Below are 23,835 nucleotides of genomic sequence, written 5' to 3'. Positions count from 1 at the left end.
GCCAACGCGATATACATGGGCATTTCGCCTTACGGGACTTGCATGAACTCTAACAAGTGAGTGCATGCACGTGTCGGTATGGCGCTAGGTCTAACCATCGTACCTTCCATTCGCCAAAATAATTTCAATGTGAGCACCACTTTATCGTTCAAGGACATCACACAGTGCGTTTGGCGTCGTCCTAAACGAAAAAAAAAAGTACTAAATGTCGAGGTGTGAACGCAGAATTTTAGCGACACCATCTCGTGAAGTGTTGGCGATTTGGAAATCCTTGGGATACCGCAAAGAATGAACTAGCGTCTGCAGAGGCCTGTTATTAGCGGTAAAAAAGACCTTAAGCCACGCATTTTTATAGCACTACGCGTATTCATGCGAACAGAAAAAGCAGAGTGCACAAAGTCCTACTTCATCTAATTACGCGGAAATACAGGTTCTCTTTTTTTTTTGTAGCCGCTAGAGCAAGAAGTAAATACTTAAGTGGCTTAGTCGCGCAACACAATTTGTACTGCGGTATAGGCAAAACACAATTTAAACACGTGCAAATAAAGCAAGGTAAAACATCGAGCACAGTGCAAAACACGAATGTGACCGAAGGCCAGTCATTGATCGGGAGATTGCGCTTCTCTCACACGTAAGATGAACGTAAAGCCGGTTTCGTGCATTCATGTGGCAATGGAGGGCGTATACATCTCCATTAGGCTGCATTCAACGCACTTTATTCGCCGAAAATCGACTCAAACCGCATACGGCGAAGCGCCGCTGCGTACATTTGTATATGCGCCGCCGACCGCCTATCCACACAAACGCGGCGACGGTGCTGCCCCCTACAGCCCGATCTCGCGGCGAATAGTAACGGTACGGTACTGGTTTTAGATCTAAAGCACTTCCCTGTGCTAGAGTCGAGACATGTTTCTCACCGTGCCTCACAGTTGGCAGCACATTATCTAATGTTTGCTGTTTGCTTGATATGTTTTCCGCTAAATGGACATAGATGTCCATTTTTGAAGCTGTTTGCAAGTTTGTGTGTGTTTTTGCGACGATGGGTGCACTATCCCGGCTTTTTTCGAAGCATGGCGTCGCGCAAATAACGTAGTTTGATGGCCTCGCCAATGCGCCGACAAATCGCCGAATGGGCTCACTTTCGTCGTAACACCTGCCGAATTAAATGCGTTAAGGAGACTCCTTCCACTAAGTGACATGGCATTTATGTAGTGTTTTTTCCCCGAAGCAGTTGCGAGTAACATCGTGGCTTTGTGGTAGGACACCTGCTTGCCACGCAAACAGCCCGGGGTCGATCCTGAATGGGACCGAAAAGATTTATTTTTTATTTTATTTGCATCTTAATTTTTCGGTCACCGACGATTTTTCGCTCACAAGCGACGCCGTCACCGACGCCGACGGCGGAATTTCTGCGAAACGAGCTCTGTAACGCTATCGCGTTAATACACGCCGTCGTCATTTCACAGTGCAAGGACGTCGACAAATATACCATGCGCGCTTACTCCTCTTATATCAATGTGATCGGGCTTCACCAACAAAAACCTGTCACCACTCGTCCCAGGCCGCACCGCAATGCTCGGAAACTTCGCGATTGTTTCAGACTGTTCTGTTATGATTACGCGCGGGAAGAGAGCAATCTGGTTTACTCTATAGAACTAACGCGAGCCCCACCGATTACGCTGGCACGTTCGATAAGGCATCTATAAAAGCCGACGCATTTCACAGACGAGCAGACCAGTCGAAGCCCGACGTCCGTGCTCGCGGTTATCACTGTACAGCGCGCGTTGTTTGTAGTACTTTGAGTCTTTCTTGTACTGGGCACAAGTTCGCCCAACAAAGCGTTTCGTCTGCTCCCTGCTTTCTTCACCGCCACATCCAGGGGACAATACAATAAGGCCATTCAAAACTCATTCGCGCTCTGAGTGCCACTGCATCATTTTACATGCACATCTTTGCCCAGCGCATATCTTTAGTGCAGACCGCACTAAGCCGACTGTACTCCGAAAGTACGTTGGCACAGAAAGCTATTACCTAATGTCCCACTGCAGTTCTTTAGCAAGCGACCGACTGTTGTTCTGCTGTGCGTGCATACGGTACTGGCTGTCTCCAGCTTTTTTAGTCGTCATTTACTTAGCCCCACTGTAGGGTAGAAAACCGGCCACTAGTCTGGTTGACCTTCTTCCCGTCTCTTCACACTCTTTTTCCCTCGTAACTTCTCATTGCAACTTCTAAGTGCAGATGCAATTAGAGGTTGCAATTCATCGCGAACAAAAACTGCCACAAAAATCTGCGACAGGACAGCGTTCGGGAAAATAGGATTATCGGAAACTGCTGCTACGTGTGAACAGCAGTCTATAGTGCCAGTAAAAAGGTAACGTCAAGTCATCCATCTCGACGTTAAAATCATGATAGACCAAAGCTATAGGGACACTTGTGCGGCCACATATGTCAAATACGTAATGTTCTTCTAGAATTTATAGGTATGAAAAATTCGTCAACACGGGGTGTCGCGGGAGCCGACGTTTCGACAAGTGGACGAATTTTTCACACCCTCAAGCTTCCATATTACCCGGAAATTTTGCCTTTTCTAGAATTTATAGATGTACGTACAAGCAAGCGGAAAAGTCGCCGACAGAACACTTTCCTACATTTCGGCCTGCACCCGAATAAATAAAATGTTTCCGAAGGCACGGCTGACGCCAACGATCATGCCGCCTGCATTTCGTGGAATCCACACAAAATAAACGAGAAAAGAGCTCGACAAATAGCTGTTGCGAGTCGAGTGGGAATACACGATAAACGGCCAGAACACGCCGCGGACGCCGATTAAGTGCGGTGTCGACCAAACCTCAACGTGTATGTTTGCCGTCCACTCAGCCCTTCTCAGGCTGCGTTTTTCTCGCTGCACTAATGCAATAGATGGCTGCGCAGCATCCAAGATGACGATAGTGAAAATAGCATTTGAGCCCTTTAATATTCAAATGGCCTCTTCTAAACGCAGCCGCAAGCAATGTTGCGGCCAAATCAAACATATTTACTTGTTAGACACAATATTATTCAGGACTAACAGACAATAATGCCAAGGAATGTATAGGGGGTGTTATGTGTAGTAATTAGAATATAAATGTGAAGAAAGTAAAATGGACGAAAAGAAAACTTGCCGCCAGCAGGGACCGAACCTGCGACCTTCGAATAACGCGTCCGATGCTCTACCACTGAGCTACGGCGACGGTCATCCTCTAGTCCACTTTATGGGGTATTTCTGTGCATTTAAACGTAGTCAACGTCTTTCCTATATTGACTTGTGTATCATGGGAAACCTTTGCAATTACATAACTGCCCTGTCGAGAAAGAACCTGTTTACCACATAACGGGAACGTCGTGTGTGATTGCATGTTCCCAAATGTATGTACCGAGGATCCCCTGGAAAGAACCCATAGTGAATATTCAAGTGGGTTCTTCATACGGGATCACTCCATCACATGATGCGGTTTCTTCGATGCATATGATAGAAAGTACGTATACGTATAAGAAGACCGAGATTCATATATACCTTATATGATTTGTATCGCATGGACCATGTTTATGCGACTGTCGTACGATAACGATATCCCCGTGATCCAAGCCACAAGCTGCAAGCTGTTGACCGATATCGCCACGACATGCTACGTGCTGCTGCTTGTTGCCGATTTCCTTACTATCCTCACGTCCGATTCGTGACTTGCCTCCTGAGAAAGAAAGAAAGAAAGAAAGAAAGAAAGAAAGAAAGAAAGAAAGAAAGAAAGAAAGAAAGAAAGAAAGAAAGAAAGAAAGAAAGAAAGAAAGAAAGAAAGAAAGAAAGAAAGAAAGAAAGAAAGAAAGAAAGAAAGAAAGAAAGAAAGAAAGAAAGAAAGAAAGAAAGAAAGAAAGAGGGCTATTCATAGCTAAGAGGGCTGTTCATTCGGGAATAAATAGGGAGTGTCATTACGGCAATCAGCAGAGCTGAAGGGCTGCGTACACACAACACCCTTTCAAAACAATGCGGAAAGATAGAGGCAGTCGGCACGCAAACGAGCACGCACTTGCGAGACCAAGCCTCGCTGTTTGCGCCCCTCGTTCTTACGATCACGAAGGGAGACGGCTGTCAGAGCACGGACGCGTCCTCCGGCTCGCTCGCTAATGGAATAAGCATGTATCGCATTCTTGTCGGCTCTGCGGACGAAGGGGGTGCGAAGCGTATACATACAAGTGCACACGCTGGGCGTTCGCACGAGCCATCGCATCGAGACCGAGTTTTTCCGAACACCCTTCAATTCGGTCACCATGGAGAGATGCGGCGAGTCCGAACACCGGGGAGCACGGAACGAGTGGTGGACAAGCACGGACCGTCGCGGCTGGCTGACTGCGCCCACACTCGCTTTAGACAATCGCTGGTGATATTGGACAACTTGAGCGGAATCGCGATTGACGCTCTTCTTTAAGAACAAAGAGAAACGCTACCGGGATACACTACCTGCTGGAGTTTAACGTCCCAAAACCACGATTTGATTATGAGGGACGCCGTAGTGGAGGGTTCCGTTAATTTCGAACACCTGGGGTTCTTTAACGTGCACCTAAATCTAAGCACACGGGCCTCAAGCATTTTCGCCTCCATCGAGAATGCGGCCGATGGACCGGGAGCGCGCGAGTGCCCAACTGTTCTACAGGAAGGAATGATACTGGTTAGGAAAATCCGAAGCAGAAGGAGCTCGATGTGGGCAAGTTGGTGTAACATAATGAATATGCTGTGCAAAAAAGACGAGGACCAGAAGGAAGGACTTAGAACAGACAGGCTCAAGCTATCAACTGAATTTTATTTGAAGATACATGAATACTTATACTTTTGCATGTATAAGTATTCATGTTATTCGTCGCATAGCATCAAATGTAGCTCGTACTGACCTAGCTCGACGGCCCGTACGCGTAAGTTCTGCAGCCAAGAATTCTACACCAGGCGCAGTTTCAACGGTTGACTTTGGCACAGCCGGCACAGGTGGAGACCATTAACCGTGATGCAATGCGCACAATAACGGCGTTACCCCGCATCACTCCGATACCAACTTTACATGAACATGCCCAGCTCAACACAACTGCAGAGCTAATCTCACAAAGGGAAAAGGCATGTGAAATAAAACAGCAACATGTTCCGGTTGTTGCATGCTCAGTTTCAAGGCGGCTCTCGCATTGATAACCAGCCCGATTAAATGCCTCCCGGGGAATTCACCACTATCACAACTAATAAGCCAACGAAATTACGACGCAGCAATAAAACAGGTATTATTGACGAACGCACCACCATCGAAGCTTCATGCCCTAATAGCTGTGAAGTCTATACAGATGCTGCTACTCTACAAGACGGCTAGAGGACATCATTTTTTAGTACTACGCACAATTTCATCAGAAGTCACCAGCGTTATTTGTCTACGAAAGCCAGTCCTCTAGTAATGGAACTTCAAGCTATCGATGACGCTGTGCAAGATGTCCCGTCTCAGCTGCCTGCAATAAAGCAACTTGTCATCTTCACTGATTCTTCAGCGGCTATTCAGGTACTCAAGAAAGTTCACAAGGCGATGGCAATCTGCGAGGCGATACAAACCATGAATCATAGCACAGCTACTTGCGTTAGGGTACATTGGATTCAAGGCCATGCTGCGAACACTGGCGATATTGCTGCTGACCAGCAGACACACTGCCCTCATAATGCAGATCTTCCATCCATCTGCCTTCCACCTGAACTCACTTCAAGGCCATAAAAATGTTTTCCGGTAGGATACACGCGCTCTTATCCTACCGCGTGTCTGCTCCCGCCCCCTTCACCTCACTAGGGCGGAGGAAATAGTGATGCAGAACTATCGATAGCACTTTCGATGCTATCGATAGTTGAGTGACTATCTAACTATCGATGGTAGAAAAAACTATCGATAGCGCTATCGATAGTAAGTTTGATAGAACAGTATCGATAGTATAAAATCAACCGCGCGAACTCACTGCAGTATAAACTTCGTTCCTCGAGTGCGTAGTAAATGCATGGTGGAGTAGGAGGAGCAGGCTGAAGGGCAAGAAAGTTGACATGCTCGTGTTCTTTCACAAGAATGCTTCGCTGACACATGATACTTAAGTTGAACTGTTCATCTGAAGCGGAAAGGAAGCCGTTACATATGGCGGAACTATGTGGCTTCAAATTTATATTACATTGGCTGATTTCAAAGTGAAAATATCAAATAGTAATTGTTCGGATTCATCATAGAGCAGGTAGCGCAAAAATTACGGGGACACAAGCAAGCAACATAAACACGAGACGAGCGCTCGTCTCGTGTTTATGTTGCTTGCTTGTGTTTCCGTAATTTTTGCGCTACCTGCTCTATGATGAATTCTTACAAACTCGCCCAGATTTCCGTTCTCGTAAGAGTAATTGTTGGGGTTTCACGTCCCAACATAAAACCATCAAGAACTAAGCTTGTTAGCTAAAAGATGTAACTGATTGCTTTTGAATATATCTTTTTTGGACGGGCATTATCCGGCATTTTCGCTGCTGAAATGATTTATTTTTTTTTTTTCGCCACAATATTCCTCATAAACGAACTGAGTATTGCTGATCGTAGGCTATCGCGAATGTTTTGGCAATATCGTCGGCCAACAATGGCATAATTATTCGCAGCACTACCAATAGTATTACCTGTAGTAATGCTACCGGTGGTACTATCGATTGCACTATCGGTAATACTATCGATAGTTTATCGATAGTGGTGCTATCGATAGTTTCCTTACAATATCGATAGTTTGAAATAAACAATCGATGCTATCGATAGGCCATTTACCGATAGTTTTGCATCACTAGGAGGAAGTCGTGCTTAGGATGCTTCGGGCAAGGGTGGCCCTTACAGCGGCTGTCATCTCACCATGGAACTGGTCGCATTTACCGCTGAGTGCTACGTGCCCGTACTGCTCTATTCCAGTGATGCAAGCAGATGCATGCCATCTTATACGGACATGCCAAGGGTTGCAGTCGGAACGCTCCCGTCACCTCCTGCAAGCCGGTCCTCGATACAGTGACACGACCAGTTATGACTAGAGTAACTGTATATGCTACCTTTAGGTAGAGTTACTGTATATGCTAACTAGAGTTACTGTAGAGTTAGAGGTAAAGTTACCGTATATAGTAACTAGAGTTACTGTATATGCTACCTAAAGGTAGCATATACAGCAACTCTAGTTATGACCACTGGATACATGATAACATATACCACAAGACACTGCTTCACATCACACATAACACCGGCCTAACGGCGCACATGTACACACAAAATATTATTATTTCAGGGCAAGTCTATGTCGTAATAAAAAAAATATATTCATGTTTCTTCAAATAAAATTCTGATGATAGTTTGCGCTTGCTTGCTTGCCGTAAGTGTTTCCTTCTGGTCCTCGTGTATTTTTGCGCAGTGTATTTATCAAGTCGGAAATTCTGCTTTTTACATTTTCCTGTGCTACCCACTGTTTTGGTAGGGTTTTGGTAGGGCCGGGACATCCGGTAAGACCCCAACAAAAGCCTCCGAGATCGCAAGGCGCTTCGCGACTTTTCTGCTAGGGGAAGGGCGAATGCACCGTGGTAGCGTGAAAAAACGCAGATTCAAGAGAGAGAAAAAGAGAGAAAGGGCGAGGGCTCTCCCTTCCCTCTCCCCAAACTACGCTCATGGGAAAAAGAGATTGACAACAGAGAAAGGCACAACACGGTAATCGATTTCAAACTCATTACGCCCAGTCCGCTTTACATTTGCGCAGTGACATCGAGGCGAGAGCACCGGCGACAGTTATATAGAGTCCTCTAATGTGAAAGAGTATTTTCATTTATCGCGGTTTGTTCATCTGTTCTGTCGTGAAAGAGATTATGGCTATGCTGCGCCTGCCAAAGGATCACATAATCGGAAAGAAAACTATAAAAAAAAATTATGTACAAATCAACCGGCAATCGTAGAGGTCGGCTAGTAAACCGAAAAAAAAAGGAGGGAAAGACAAAGATAGGAGGAGGAGGGAGGGGGGATAACGATATGAAGATTTAAACAGGCATTAAGAATGTACTCCTAATCAACTCCCAGAGAGCTAGTAGGCAGAAGAAACAATGAAACAAACGCGTAAAATCCCGCTAGGCCGGGTGACTTAATATGCCGCCACAAAGAGGTAGCTGGCCCGACAGCGATGATGACGTTGTAGACACGCCGACAACACTGTCGACGGAACGATGGCTCGGATAGTAAAGCAGGTTTTACTAATAAGAGACAGAGTCAATCTTGGCAGAATCAATCTTGTGGCTTTCATATTTTTTTTTTCTGCCCCTGTTATCTTCATGTTGTGTGGATATGTAGTAAGGTTAAAGTTGGGTAGAAGTATTAGTAGTTATGGGTAGATTTGTTGAAAATGGGATAAAAGGAAACTAAAAGCACTGGCTACAAACAGTGCAGCGCCTGCACAGCGTATATGACGACGACGTGAGAGCAACACATACTGGCATTTTAAGAAAGCAGAAAGAAAAAAAAAGTGTTCGTTAGCGAGCAGCATTACAAGATCGTTCACGTGAAACCAAAGACACTGCAACAGGAGATCATACACAACCGCTGAACCGCCCGCAGCGTGGGTCGGTCAACGGTGTCCCGTCTTAAGTGAGGAAGCCAGACGTGCGTTGTGGCGCTCTCCGCGAACAAAACAAAGTGGCCAAACATTTGCTTCCGGGAAGACGAGAAAATGAGGAAAGAGGGAGAAACATGATCGCGAGGAACCCGCGTCTAACATTGCGGCTGAAAAGAACCCAACGTTTACGCACTTGGGAACATTTTTTTTTTCGCTCCTTGGCTCTAATGGATGAGTGATGTACAGCCGGGCTCTCCCTAATGAGGCAGCAGTGGCCTGCCCTTTGTGGGGGCAAACTCCAAGGGATGAAAACGCTGACAAAGTGGAGGCAAGAGATAGAGTGACATAGAAGCCGCTTTAAAAGGACTCGTTGCCGATGGCTGAATAGAGGTGATGTCGACTTTCAAAAGAAGCATCTCATTAGGGCACTGTTCTTAACAGGACGCTAAATTTGTCCTCACTGTTTATGCATTTAATTTTTAACGGTGAGTGATTTCAGTTTCCCAACACAGCGCGGTCCGTGTACTTAGCAAGTTAAAAAAAAAAAAAAATTAAGAGAGTCCTCTTTAGAGCCAGCTATTCCCATTATCCGAGATTCGTTGCTCCAAAAGAACGAAAGTAATGATTAATAGATGCAGCAACTAAGCAACCGCGAAATAATGTAACGTTTTCTTTTTTTTTTTTCACTTAATACGTAACAAAGTGGGTAATGTAGAACCAGTCAAGAGCCTTGACGTTAGATGGACATGGACAGAGGGCATGTAACGCATGGGCGCGTGGAACAGACAACAGGTGCGTTCCTGTAGCGCAGACAAAGGGATGTCAGAGGGGAAAAAGAAAGAAAGAAAAATGGGTTGCCTGACCGAAATGCCGATAGTCATGAAGATGCTTATGATTATTTTGTAATCCACAAAGTCTATTCGTGACATGATTTATAAGCATATTTTGACGGAAGTTTCCGTTCACGAATCATGAATAACCACGAGCTCTTCAGGAATGCATATCCGCTCCCATGGCCTCGTATCCACTCTAAATTCCCTGCGTGCCCCGATCTCGATATGATACCGGATTCCAACCATGGCTCTGGGCTTTCATTCCCACGGGCAAAGCCTTTATCCTAAGAAGAAGCTACGGCCACCCTCGATACTTTCGCGCTGCACTGGAGGTAGGCAGCAATTTTCCATCTTCTGGAATCTCTATACATGCTTCTTAGGGCTACGGCAGAGCACGGAAGCTATAACGGCAAGTGGTGTTATTCAAATAACGATCATAACTGCAGCAATTTGGGCCGCACGCTTACAATTTCTCGGCTAAAATGAATATGGATGGAGGTTCTCCAGCACGCTATATATGCATATATTGAGATAAACTATAAGCCGAATAAAAACGATCAGAAAGCAGTGGTTTCGAATCTCAGATGGGCTTAGCGCACGGATAGCAAAAACACGCGCGTCCCCATCCCCACAACAACTAAGTAGCAGCATGAAGAAAAAGATGAGCACCCAAAGCTGCTCCAAATCGACCATCGAAATCCGCTTACAACACAAGCCTCGTCCTCAGTTCGGTGCAGTGCAGTGCAGAGAGGCCTGGAACAGCTCGTGAAGGCCAATTATGGTCACGATCGGTTACAACCGAGTTCGGCTCCGTCCCCAGAGCTGCGGTGAGCCGGCCATGAGCTTCTTCAGGAGAGAAGTGACATCCGGAGCCCGTTCGAAGCTTAAATATTTTATATCTGCTGATGTAAATATAATATGCCTGTTAGAAAAATAGAAATTCGTCGTTTCTGCGCAAATATATTATCTTTGGCAGAGTGCCGATATCAGTATCCATCGTGAAATTTCCCGGGATGTTCAAATTTTTCGACCAAGAACAGGCAACGCAACGATGTATCTATATAACAAAATCAACTACATCTGGAGAACTTTCTAAGCGCCACTGCACAGTCAGCAGTTCGACGAAAGTTCGTCTGGCCGGGTAACATGATGATGAAGTGGCGGTTATTGACTAAGTCAAGGTGAAAACGCACGATGGACATTTCCGGACATGTATAAAGGTACCTCCTTGATTGCTCATTATTTAGTTTTTGCCATCACCGACCACATCTTGTGACGTCTTCACCGCCTCTACAATCTCTCGTCGGGCCCTCTGTATGTGCACACCTAGCGTCATCCAGCCCGTTTACACGTTACGTAGTGGCAGATGGCGCGTGTAATGCGAATCATAACGCTAAACCTGTTTTGTCGCTCGTGGCGCGGCACTGTTACACGTCCACGCACGAGCAAAGAGCGTCGACAACTACGAACGCATCGACCCTTCTTTCACTGATATAGCTCCTATTCTATGGAAACAAGACAACTATTTGGGGGACGCTGCCAAACATTCAAAACTGTTTGACGACATGGCAAAGGCAAAAAGCAATTAGACGTAACGTCTGCGCAAATTCTTCTTGGCTGAGACAACCATGGCTGTGGGCGGAGCTCATATATTTCAAGACGTCACGCGCAGGTCACACATATGGTAGACATAAGCAGAGCAGGTTGCACGTTTGGAACGCCAACGCTCGCCAGCCCATGAACGTCAGCGTTGTCGAAGAGCTCATTCATCTGTCCCAGCCAGCGAAGCAAGAGCGAAACGCCAGCGTCGGTAGTTAGACGAACCGCGCTCGGAGCATCAAACAGGTGAAAAACAGTACAAAGGAGACCGCGGAACAGAAAATAGATAATCTCAAAACAAATCTGATATACACAAGATAAGAACGCAAAAGGATATAAAATATCACATAACCACATGGAAAGAACAGAGAAGAACAGATAACTACAACACGAACACAAGGGAAACGCAGATGAATAAATGCTCCGCAGTTCGTACGGCTTTCACTTGGGGTGGAAGTGGCTTTGATTTTTGTAGCGTTAGCTACACTTGCCTAGTCGGAGCCGATTTCGCGTGGATCCTCATGAGCCGTGCTGCACATGCGCGAGGATCAGTGATGTCACACAGCTGGCTCACCGCTCTCCGCGCTCTCTCCGCCACCGCCGCGCGCGACTCGCCGCTGCTGGTCTGCGCGTTCGGTAGGAGTGGCGTCGTAGCCGCGGCAGACCCATTGGCGCCGGCGCGCGCGCGGACTCCGCCACCGCTGTGCGCGACTCGCCGCTGCTCGTCTGCGCATGCGAGAGGAGTGACGTCGTAGCCATGGCAGACACACTCGCGCCAGCGCGCGCGCAGCTATTCGCCTTCGCTGTGCAGTCGCCGCCTGACACTGCGCTGGAGCCGATTGATAGCGCCTCTGACTGGCGTTTGCAGGTGGGTAACGCCATGAAGAAGGAGAGCGCAAATGCTGCTCGACGGCGCAGAAGAGCCGAGAAGCTTATCTCATCGGATCCCGAAGCAGTTGCCTGGCGATTAGCGGTTCAGCGTACGAAGAACGAACAGAAGAAGGCTAATAATCCTAGACAATCTGGAAAGCTGAGAATAATCAGCTGAACCTTTGCTAACGCTGCGTATATCCTGGCATAGCCGAGCTAAGCCACTGCATTTTTTTTTTTCTTGGGCGTACTACCGTAACGACAGGCCTAGCAGGGAGCGCATAACACTCGCCAACTGTGCGCCAGTAACCTTAACGAGAGGCCTCGATCCAGTCGACGTTACGTGCAGCAGGCATTCAGAGGTCACAAACTTAGAGATAATGTGTGTTTTCTTTTCTGGTCGAGCCGCATATAGCTCTCACTGTGCTGCGCGCAACTGGTAAGACAAGACACGGAAAAGCAACGCAACGACGACTTCGCTTTCGATAACCAAACGTGAATTTTCGGTTCCGCAGTTTCCTCGACTGCGTGGCACCGCCGCCGACCAATGGGCGCTACTACGTTCTACGAGACGTTCAAGCCAAGTTTCTTTCTTTCTTTCTTTCTTTCTTTCTTTCTTTCTTTCTTTCTTTCTTTCTTTCTTTCTTTCTTTCTTTCTTTCTTTCTTTTCTTGCTTTGTTTCTTGCTTTCTTTCTTTCTCTTTCTTTCTTTCTTTCTTTCTTTCTTTCTTTCTTTCTTTCTTTCTTTCTTTTATTCTCTTCAACCACTACTGTAACAGTAAAATCAGCGTTTTTTAATTTTATTTTTATCTCTCCGCGCAAAAGAACTTCAAGTTTCCGGTAATTACCGCTATGACGTACCAAGAAAAAAAACCTACATAGAGACAGACGACTGAGGTTGTAAGACGTCACGGTGCGTTCGTTCTTGAAGCAGTCATAGAGCGCACCATAATGAGGTACAGGAAATTGTTAAAAAAAGAAAGAAAAACGTGAAGTCATGCAGTATTTTCTTTTTTTATACCTGTTACGCCCACCGTTCGAACTGCTTGAATTCCGAGTGGCGCGCAATCCTAACAGCCGAAAAATCCCTGTCGACTAAAACGAAAACGACGTCGCCGAGAAAGCTGGCACATTAGTTAGTAATTTCCGGCCGCAATAACTGGACGATATTCTGGCGCAGCGCTCATTAACCTAACTTTAGAATTATGATTAGTTACATCGACATGCCACATCTTTGCACTTGTAGCTCAGACGTTCTTGTGGCTGTATATCTTTTTTTTTATAAGGCTTTACCTGCCATTGCCAGCACAACGTACTGAAGAAATTATATTTTTCTTAACGCTGAAGGCTACAGGATTCTGAGCACGTCCCTAACTTCTGCGAATTGTTCCCATTTACAACGGAATGTTTCATTTGAATGGAGATCAAGTTATGCGCGATGTTCTGAGATGCACAAGATAAAGGGGACAGACATGACCGGCGTAAGCCGGCAAGAAACTGTTCCATGTTCTTTCTTCCTGTGTCCCTGTTTTGTTTATTTGCGCTTCCAGTTTCTTACCTTCAAGTATGAACCAACTCGCCCAGTTACAAGTTTTATTGAAGAAACTTCAGGGAGCCCATGTCGGCCTGCTTGTATACAGAACACCTTTTTACTGTTCTGATAGGTATTGTCAAATGAAAACGCTGATCGAGCTACACTAAGAAAAAAAAAATTTTACTTTATTCCGTGAGTTCTGAGTTGCCACGTATATGACTCTCTTTAAGGACACACGTGAACTCTCCTTGGAGATCACTATACTCTCGTCGGAGAGTCGTGGAATCCCGAACGAGAGTTAACGCGTTTCGTTGAAGAGAGTCATGACAAGTCAGGACTTTCCGAAAAGAGTAACAGATACTTTTTTTTCTTTTCTTAGAGTGTGGGCCTACAAAAGTTTCAACGGCAAGTGTTTCGGACAAATTTGTAAGCGCGCAGGACGCATGTGCGCCACGTAATGCAGAATATTTGGAAGTGATGGCAACCCCTCTCCTCTTCATCATCATCATCATTTATTATGATGATGATGATGGCAACTGTTTCGGACAAATTTGTAAGCGCGTAGGACGCATGTGCGCCACGTAATGCAGAATATTTGGAAGTGATGGCAACCCCTCTCCTCTTCATCATCATCATCATTTATTATGATGATGATGATGGCAACTGTTTCGGACAAATTTGTAAGCGCGTAGGACGCATGTGCGCCACGTAATGCAGAATATTTGGAAGTGATGGCAACCCCTCTCCTCTTCATCATCATCATCATTTATTATGATGATGATGATGGCAACTGTTTCGGACAAATTTGTAAGCGCGTAGGACGCATGTGCGCCACGTAATGCAGAATATTTGGAAGTGATGGCAACCCCTCTCCTCTTCATCATCATCATCATTTATTATGATGATGATGATGGCAACTGTTTCGGACAAATTTGTAAGCGCGTAGGACGCATGTGCGCCACGTAATGCAGAATATTTGGAAGTGATGGCAACCCCTCTCCTCTTCATCATCATCATCATTTATTATGATGATGATGATGGCAACTGTTTCGGACAAATTTGTAAGCGCGTAGGACGCATGTGCGCCACGTAATGCAGAATATTTGGAAGTGATGGCAACCCCTCTCCTCCCCTCTTCTCGCATTTCCGATCCACAGCATTTGATAACCCACACTGAACCCGATTACATTTTCAGCTCCGATGTCTGTGCCCTTTCATTCGCTATGGTATGATACGATATGGTGTGATATCATATGATACGATAGGATATGACAAAATGAGAGTGAGAGAGAGATAACAACTTTTAATGATATTCCCCGGAGATGTTAGCCTAGTTTATCGCCTGGCTTGCTACTCCAGGTGTAGGGTGATGACTACGATATATACAGTGACCACATACACGCAAATATTACGTACAGTCACAAGCACACATATATACACAAAAGAGTCATTCACAAAATAAGACGATATGCTGAACCGGTTACTGAGAATTGATAACATTAGTACTATAAGGAACCGCTTTATTCGAACCGAGCTCGAGCTGACACACACTGATGATGATATGTCCAGTTGAGAAAGAAGAGTCAGTAGTGACTGCACTGTACGATCTGTAGAACTGTACGATCAACCCCCTCTCTCTCTCTCTCTCTCTCTCTCTCTCTCTCTCTCTCTCTCTCTCTCTCTCTCTCTCTCACACACACACACACACACACACACACACACACACACACACACACACACACACACACACACATGACATATGTGTGTTGAATATATATTTAGAGTACTAATGACTAGAGTACTAATGTCCACAACCACCATATGTCTTCTTTTTACAACAATAATTGTTCGTGTTCTACGTCCCAGAACCACGATATACGCCATAGTGGAGTGCTCCTGTAATGTTGACCCCCTGGGGTTCTATAACGTGCACCTATAAATCTAAGTACACGGGCATCTATAGCATTTCGCCTACATCGAAATGTGGCCGACGCGGCCGGGATTCCATCCGGCGACCTTCGGGTCGGCAGTCGAGCACCATTATGCTTAGACCACCGCGGTTGGTATCCTCATTTATAGGATGCACACGTTTTTTCTTTTTCGTTCTTTTTTTTTTTTTTGATAATGCGATTTGTTTACAGCCCATCTCCTACGGCCTGCCCATCTCTTCTATTTACATATAACCGTCAGAATAATAAAATATTCGTTATAGTAATTAGCCGATAGCGCACGTCGTTTCCGGCAATGTGCCTTTTTAGCAACACATTCTTTTTAGCAACACAAGAGCGGCATCAAAAATAAAACAAATTAAGCAAAATGGGCCGCATTCGCGCTGACGTTTCGCGCAAGGGATCAGCCCCTCAGGGCGAGTATTCTGCGAAGGCAATTATTGCTGAGGTCTGCATACGATTACGAATGCAGTGATCAGCCGTTTTCGCGCAGATGTTAAACGTATAATCCCCGTTGTTAGCCCAGGTATGCATGCAATAACATACGAAAGAAACAAAACTCCGTTCCTGCTTTTCCATAAATAAAGTAATTCTTGCTGAGTCAAGCAGACTGGCGGTATCGAGTTTACGCGACAGAGTGCTCTTTTAGGAAGCAATGTGATATTATCAGTGTCGAACGATGCAAGGATTGTCGCATAACAACGAACATTAGTGTCGTGTTCCAATGGGAAAGGGAAAAGGGCAGGGTTATTCAAAAGAGTTTGCACTGCGAAATTTAAGAGCACGTTTAGTACGGTAAGAATGAATCCACAGCAATCCATTATTAGGCCTCCCAATGTCCTCATAATTAGTCGTTATTTCGCATGGCGAACCAGATCACCAATTCATTCCACGGATGGATACAAGGTGGCTGACCCACCGCGGTCACTTTTCGATATGCAAAACAACACGCCCATGTATTTAACATTCAGGGGCACGTTAAAGAACCCCAGATGGTCAAAATTATTCCGGAGTGCCTCCTTCCACGGCGTTGCTCGTTCATATTCATATCTTGGCTTCGGCACGTGAAACTCGAGCCCTCGATTCGAAGCGGCTAACGGCTGCAATCAATCGCGTCACTGTATGCAAAAATCGGCGGCACTGAGCTACGTCATACATGCTGGTCCACGGAATTCCGTTTCATCATTAGTAGCCCGGCTTTACAGATGTGAACTCCCCCGTCACCAGATCAATCAATCAATCAATCAATCAATCAATCAATCAATCAATCAATCAATCAATCAATCAATCAATCAATCAATCAATCAATCAATCAATCAATCAATCAATCTCTTGAACATCCAGCACACAGAGCAAGTGGTGTCGCACATACGAGCACAAGTATAGGAAAAGAAAGTTTAAGGGCCCGGTAAATAGGACAGCAGACACCGGACATTGTTTATTATGGTGTGTTTTGAAGACCGCTATTCAATGTGGAGGGGCGCTAACAACTCGCAGAGAGACGGATCAAAACGGTTCATAAAATGTTCCACACAGTCGAAGCGCGTGTTACCGTCTGACAACGGCCAGCTGCAGTTCGCTGAAGCAGAATACTGATAGCGGTAATTCTGCCAGACTCTTCATCTTTCTTTTTTTTCTTTTTCGTTGAACGAACAAAAAAAAGGTAATAAAGACTGACACCATACATTGGTGCTCGCGTTAAGAGAAAGAAAGAAAGCCAGTACACAAGTAGTTACGTTTCTCGGCACTGCGGTAATCAGGATGCCCGCGGTAACCACGACTATGCGAAATAACGTGGTGCTAATAGATAAGCGCTTTGTATTTGACACCATCGCTTTTTATACGCAACTCACTGTTTTTCTTTCAATTCCTCGGTATTCCACAGCAACTCGCATATTCGCATAGCAAATCGTTTGTGCGAGAAAGCGACACATCCAGGAAATGGAGAGGTCACCTTTCTATGACGGCATACGCGACAGGGTTAAAAAATCAACAAGTGCACGCCGTCGAAACTCAAAGCCCGAAGACAAAAGATGTCGTGCCACTTTCAGAAACCTTCATTTTACAAGCATGGAACAATTCAGCGTTCCCGAGACAACGATGTTGTTCTGGTAGCTCAGCCAATGTGGCGCACGTCTACTGTACTGCACTCAGGTCTACGAGAAATGGGTGGTGTCGCGTAGGACTGGTGCGGAAAATTGTGGAGCTTCGTCGTCGCTGCTTTTGTTGTTAGCTATATACCGTCAAGACTCTGGCGACTGCTGGTGACAGACCGAGTACGCAGACGCATTTAATTTAAAGCGGTCCTGACACAGTTTTCCGAATAATCATCGCATGGCTTCGTTAAAAAAGCTTGTTGTTTCACTAATCGACTTCAAGTACGAGCGGAGTTAGAGGGATTTGTGGCACGCTTCAAGCGCTTTCTCTCTCCTTTCGAACCAGCGAGCGCGCTGAAAGCTACGCAGGGAGGGTGATGACAAGGGGGCAAGAAGATACGTCATTTCGTCAGCGCGCGTCATGACCTCGAGCACTTTCTTTTCTTTCTTCGAACGCGCGTCTTACTATCAGTGTGATCGCGAGTGAGCGCGGCCGCACGTGGCGGCATCCCGCGGCCGCTGCAGTAACTATGCAGCTCACGATGCTCAAATCAGCCAATGGCCATGGACTTTGGGTTTATTGCGCGGTCATCTCGGTTTATGGCATCATTTGTCGAGAAAAGAGGGAACGATTTCTAGCTGACTTTCATAAATCATTGTAAATTTCAGATGCCGCGTGCTGCGCTATTATACTTGCCTCGCGTGTTCTCAGGAGCCTCGACTATACCGATCGGCAGCGTTTTCTGACCATGCTGAAAAAGTAATGCAGGGCCACTTCAAGCTCATTTAGACGTTTCTCTGTGGCTTCCAATATACCACCCAACGATCATCACGTACAAGGGCGGTCTCGTTCTTCTCTTACCTTCCACATTGGGCAGCTTTAATATTGGCCGGAAAGTGCACTTAGAGCTAATTATGGCGTCAACGCACGGTAATGATAATTACCGAGCGTCTGAAGATGGAATATCTTACGGGCTAGTGCGAGCACTAGAGTGTGAAAATGGTTAAACGAGTGCAGGAGGGAGCTACAGAGCCCGCGGCCATACTTCCACAAGGTTAGGAGAGCGCGCGCGTAATTAACGGGGCAAACTGGAAGATAAACATTTGCACATTTAAGCGACGAAATGCAAATACAACGAACCACGGCTTCTCGGTTTTTTGTTCCTCTCCCTCTTTCTAAGAAGTGAAACAGACCATATTTAATATCCTTTCCTGAGATCTCGCCAGCTGACGCTCAGAGCACCGCAATTAGTGGATGGTTGCGACCACGAGAAGTGCGCTGGACATTGGACGCGCAGCCAATAACGTAACGTAAACACTCGAAGACGTAAACACTCCTTACGCACTACCCTGAGGCCATTTTCGCAGACGGACTATGGCGAGATGCGAGGACGATAGATTTTCCCAGAAAAAATACCAGGAGAAAATGTGGCGCAGCGATCGTACAGCTTCACCGCAAAAGATGGCCACGAACTGCACGGTCTTCAGATTGGTCTGTTATAGTAATCCAAAAAAAGGCAGAAGTTCGGGGGAAGATGGAAACTTGGAAGAGATTCGCGACACCCCGGGTTCACGAACTTTCATCTCTTCGAGTATAGAGTACTACTTAAGGTCGCAAAATAGAACAGAACTGACACTCTTGAGGTGTTCTACGTTTTTTTTTTTTGTCGGTTGCTTTGTTTTATCTTAAAGAACTTAGCACACCGACAGACCGAGAAAAACGATACCGGGAAATCGACTGTCACATGCGCTGCTGGTTACAACAGCACGGCCAACCGAGCCCCTGTGCCCATCTGTCATAGTGCGATGGACGCTCTTGCATGGGTGCGTGCATCCATTATTATCTCTGTCCTACTTCCTTTATTCTCTTTAAACAAAGAAAGAAAGAAAGAAAGAAAGAAAGAAAGAAAGAAAGAAAGAACCCGCGTTACAGTACATACTATAACTGTAAACTGTAGTACGATGAAGCAACGGGCTAAGGTATATCCTGCTCGTCAGAGCCCGGTGGCTGAAAGAATAATGCACGCTTCGTCATTTTTTTAACACGAAAGTGTTTTATGCCGGGGTCCACCAAGTACATCCGTCACGGATATGATGTTGATAAAATGGACGCCAACGGGTGAGAAAGAAAAAAACCAAGAAAAAGATACCTCCCGCTGGGAATCGAACCCACGACGTTGCGGCCGCGACGGCAAGCGCCCGACGCTCTACCGACTAAGCCAACTCGGAAGATGCTAGCCACGGCGCGAACGCGCCTTATATCTTTCACACCTTCTCTTTCGCGGCGGGCGGAGCGGGGCGGTGCCGCCGTCTGTGAGAGGTGAAAAGAAGTAATGCTTCGAGATCGACACTTACTAGCGCTTACTCCGAGATTGCACGTGATATCGGAGGTCATGGTTAATGCGTCTCGATACCAGAGAGGTAGACTGGCCGCGCTGGCGTCGCCGAGGCACCCTTGACGCAGTTACGTTCTTTGCCTTTGGATTCGTGTTAGCGTGCGTCGGCTCATCGGAGTAGTGCAGCTTCCACGTGCACGAACGGGATTTCTCTGCCGCCGATTGCTTCAATTGCGAGAGCACCGACTAACAAAACTGCTGCAATATGCGTTGCAGAAATGACGCGATTTCGACGGGCGAATGTCGTGCCTTGGTGGAGCGAGAGCAGGGCCTGCGAGACAGATGCCAGCGGGACGCACGCGTTTGCGGCTCAGGCTACGAACCTCTACCTCCCGCGTTGCTGAAGTGCAGTGTGTGTTATGTATGCATGAGCACAGGCGTCGGCTACCCATTACTAGAAAGCGCACACCGTGCCGTTTCTCTCCTTAATTGACGACGCTTTGGAGAAGCGCATACCGGGTACCAGTGTTGATTATGAGCTTGTTGATATCATCCTTACGCGGGATTCACGATTCGCTGTGTCCAAATATATGTTCGCACCGTCAGCTACCACAATGATTTAATCATGATCATGGGCGTTAGTCGTCGCGATAGAGACATGCTGTCAACATGGGTGCATCCACGTCAAACGGTGCTATAGCTGCCAAACACGAATAGACATTGTACAAGCTCTCATATATCATAAGCACTACTTCTGTGAACACACGTTTCAGTTTCGTGTTATACCGATTCCTATGACGGAGGGATCAGCCATGTTTTTTTTCTTTACTTCCCTATAGTTCTTTCTCTCCTCCTAACTTCCTTTCCCTCCTCCCGAAAGAGTAGGCAGGCGTTGTGCCCCTCCTGGTGGCAGTTGCCAGCTTGCTCTCCCCCTGTTGTCTCTGTGTCCTCGTGTATCTATGTATGCAAATGAAATAAATAAATAAATAAACTTTTGGCGAGCAGTGCTAGCGGAAAGACTTCGCTGTTAGCAGAGACGGTAAAACTACTTCCACGCATGCCCCGAAGCGTCATAACGGTGCCCCTCCCCTTATCTCTTCTTCTTTCTCTCTATCTCTCTCTCATTCAGCACTTATTCGATTGTCTCGTGACCGCCACTTTGAGCGGGGGAGAGACGCAGCGGGGGAAAGAGGAGGGGGGAGGGGGGCAGCACCCAATTTACGCGTATGTAAACATTTCCCTGACATTACACTTAATCAGCCGAGGCCTTCCCTTGATTATTGCAAAAGCGCTGGCCGCCCAGAGCCGCTGCCAAAGGAACTGCGGGGTTTGTTTCTTCGAAAGAGCGGAATAACCATTAACTCGCGGGCGTCGGTCGCGAGAAAATGAGTTTTTTTGCTGCCCCTGCGCAGCCAAAATCTGCTTCGAAAACTAATCAGACCGGACAGACCCCACCCTCTCCGTCGAGTATGATAACAGGCGAAAGCGAACTGTTCACATACAGGCAAGAAAGAAGAAGAAGAAAAGTCTTGCACGAGCAACTCGGGCTCTTGTTACGGTATGCGCGAGATCATACGGACTCCGACACGTATAACGACAGACACGAGTTTCGTTTTAACAGCTAAGCTGATAAGCAAATTGTCCCTTGTTCAGCCCGTACCAAAAAACTATCATCATCGCAAACGGGTATGTGCCACAGAAATTGGCTTCGTCCTTCTACTTACCACTGATGCACTAAAAATGAAAAGAACTATCGTCATCAAACGGGTAAGTGCCACTGTGCGGCCTATCAGAAAACTATCATCATCATAAAGGGTTATGTGCCACAGAAATGGGGTAAATCCCACTACACACAACTTCCACTAAAAAGGAAGAAGGCAAGAGTTAGCCCAACAAATGGCTGCGAAGCGACGGCGTCGAGCCGATGACCCCGAGTAGGCACAACGAAAGAATACTAGGGAACGGGAAAGGCAACTGCGGCTGCGACAAGACACCGAAGCGATTGAAGGCCTATACGCCAACCACGACGTGCTCGTAGATCTATGAGAGGTGCGAACGCTTGCGGTTTCAGCGCGAGATTCTGTCTGTGGAGTTTGGACATCCGTGTCGTGTCTGTGACCGTCTGTAGTTTACCTCGATGCTCTCTGCGCTGTGAACCAACCTAGAAACAACCAGCATCACCAAGCTAAGGCCTAGAAACAATCTAGAAGCAACCAGATTACTCTTCAGAATCGTACAGTTTCGGCGATAATATCGGCGAATATCGGCGATATATATATATATATATATATATATATATATATATATATATATATATATATATATATATATATATATATATATATATATATATATATATATATCGCCGATATGAAGGCATTATTAGAGGATATTACCCGTCATTCAACAAACAGTAGCCCACTGTAAGCAGTCCTGATAGTCTACCAGTAAATACGGTACGCCAGAGCACGGCCAGCCAGCAGTGGCGTAGCCAGTAACTTTTTCCGAGGGGGTTGGGGGGGGGGGGTGGTTCAACTGCCCCTTGCGTATGTTCACACGTCCGTTTGTATGTGCGCGTGCGGGAGGGGAACACTGAAATCTTCTCGTACTTAGAAAAAAAAAGTCAACGCGAGCAGGAATGCATCCAGGCTACGACAGAAGCAAGACGGCCTCTTCCGAACCGGCGACAACAAGACATGAAGCCCTCTACGCAGTGTCGACAGTGCTCTGAACGACGTCGATGCAGACAGAGGTCACATGAAAACAGGTCTTCAGTGGGCGGACAAGCTCCAACACAGAGTCGAGGACACTCAATTTTCGTGTTTTTGTTTTTCATTTCGTATGTACCCCTTTCATTGAGCGATAAACGGGCCGCAATGTGTTGCCACCAACAGCGGTCGTAAAAGGAGCCCCAAACCCTGCCTGTAAGCGACAAGAAATAAAGAAGACAGCGCCTGGGAGCGCTCCCTTATCGCGCCATTTGCTCACTCGGACGTGAAGCGGTGGCCCAAGGTCTTGAACATCTTCCACGCCAGTGGAGTCGTAAGGAGCGAACAAAATGCTGAAGGAGCAGCTCACGTTACGGGGGCACGAGTTCTCTTCGTCAGTGCGTAAAAACGGCAATTTCAGCCCCAGACCACATTTCTCCTTCCTTTTCTTCCAGATTTATTTTCTTTTTTTAAAAGGAAACCTGGCACTTCGTGGTGGGCTGTGTGGTTGGTGTTATTTTCAGGGATGCTAGTTAAGTGGCGTTAGCCGTGCACGTGATGATAGCTTAGGAAGCCTATCATAAGAAATACGTCAGATGAGAGACCTGATGAAGATGATGATACTCCTGGGATGAGCTGGTCATTTTGGACATGTTATGACTGAACCATCTACCGACCGTTACACGAACGCTGCAAACATACGGGTTTCTCAGGAAAAGATAAATCAAGCAAGAAAGACATTATGGCAGAAATTCACTGGCGTCATCATAGTCAATGCGAATAGCATTACGGCGACTCGCAGACACGTGGTCAGCGCATGGCCGCCGCGATCAGTTTCGGCAACGCGCCAGCGCTGATCGCAGAACCCACGTTGATGTGACATGCACCTGTGGCGCAGCGGTTGGAGAAATGGGCTCGATGTCAAGCCGGTGAGCATGTCCGCCAGACATGGCTGTAACTAAATTACCGTTTGCTGCAGTGACGAATGTAATGAATTGCTGTTGTGGATTGGAAATTTGATAATATAATGTATTACTTCAAGCAAGAAATTTCAAAAGATTACACATTACTTCTCCAATTACTTGTTACTGAAATACATCATCTCCGCTTCCCTTGTTAATAAAAAGCTGACCAAAAAAATAAGGAAGACCAGTTCAGCTGAGTGCCAAACTTCAAGCGTGGGAACGAGGCAGGACCAAGGAAAAGCCGTGTAGCATCCGAACTCGAAGCCTTGAATAACTTTGCTTTTGCTTTCATTCAAGTAATTT

The 23,835-nt window shown here is 46.3% G+C and overlaps 1 protein-coding gene across 1 annotated transcript in view; it reads right to left on the bottom strand.

Annotated features, from left to right (window-relative positions):
* LOC119382879 (uncharacterized) overlaps nt 1–23,835 on the bottom strand; it is a 476,078-nt gene that overhangs the window by 264,286 nt on the left and 187,957 nt on the right. The gene's annotated exons all lie outside the window — the stretch shown is intronic.

This window comes from Rhipicephalus sanguineus, chromosome 2 (assembly GCF_013339695.2).
Source record: "Rhipicephalus sanguineus isolate Rsan-2018 chromosome 2, BIME_Rsan_1.4, whole genome shotgun sequence".
NCBI lineage: Eukaryota > Metazoa > Arthropoda > Arachnida > Ixodida > Ixodidae > Rhipicephalus > Rhipicephalus sanguineus.
This window is presented reverse-complemented; position numbering and strand designations above follow the sequence as displayed.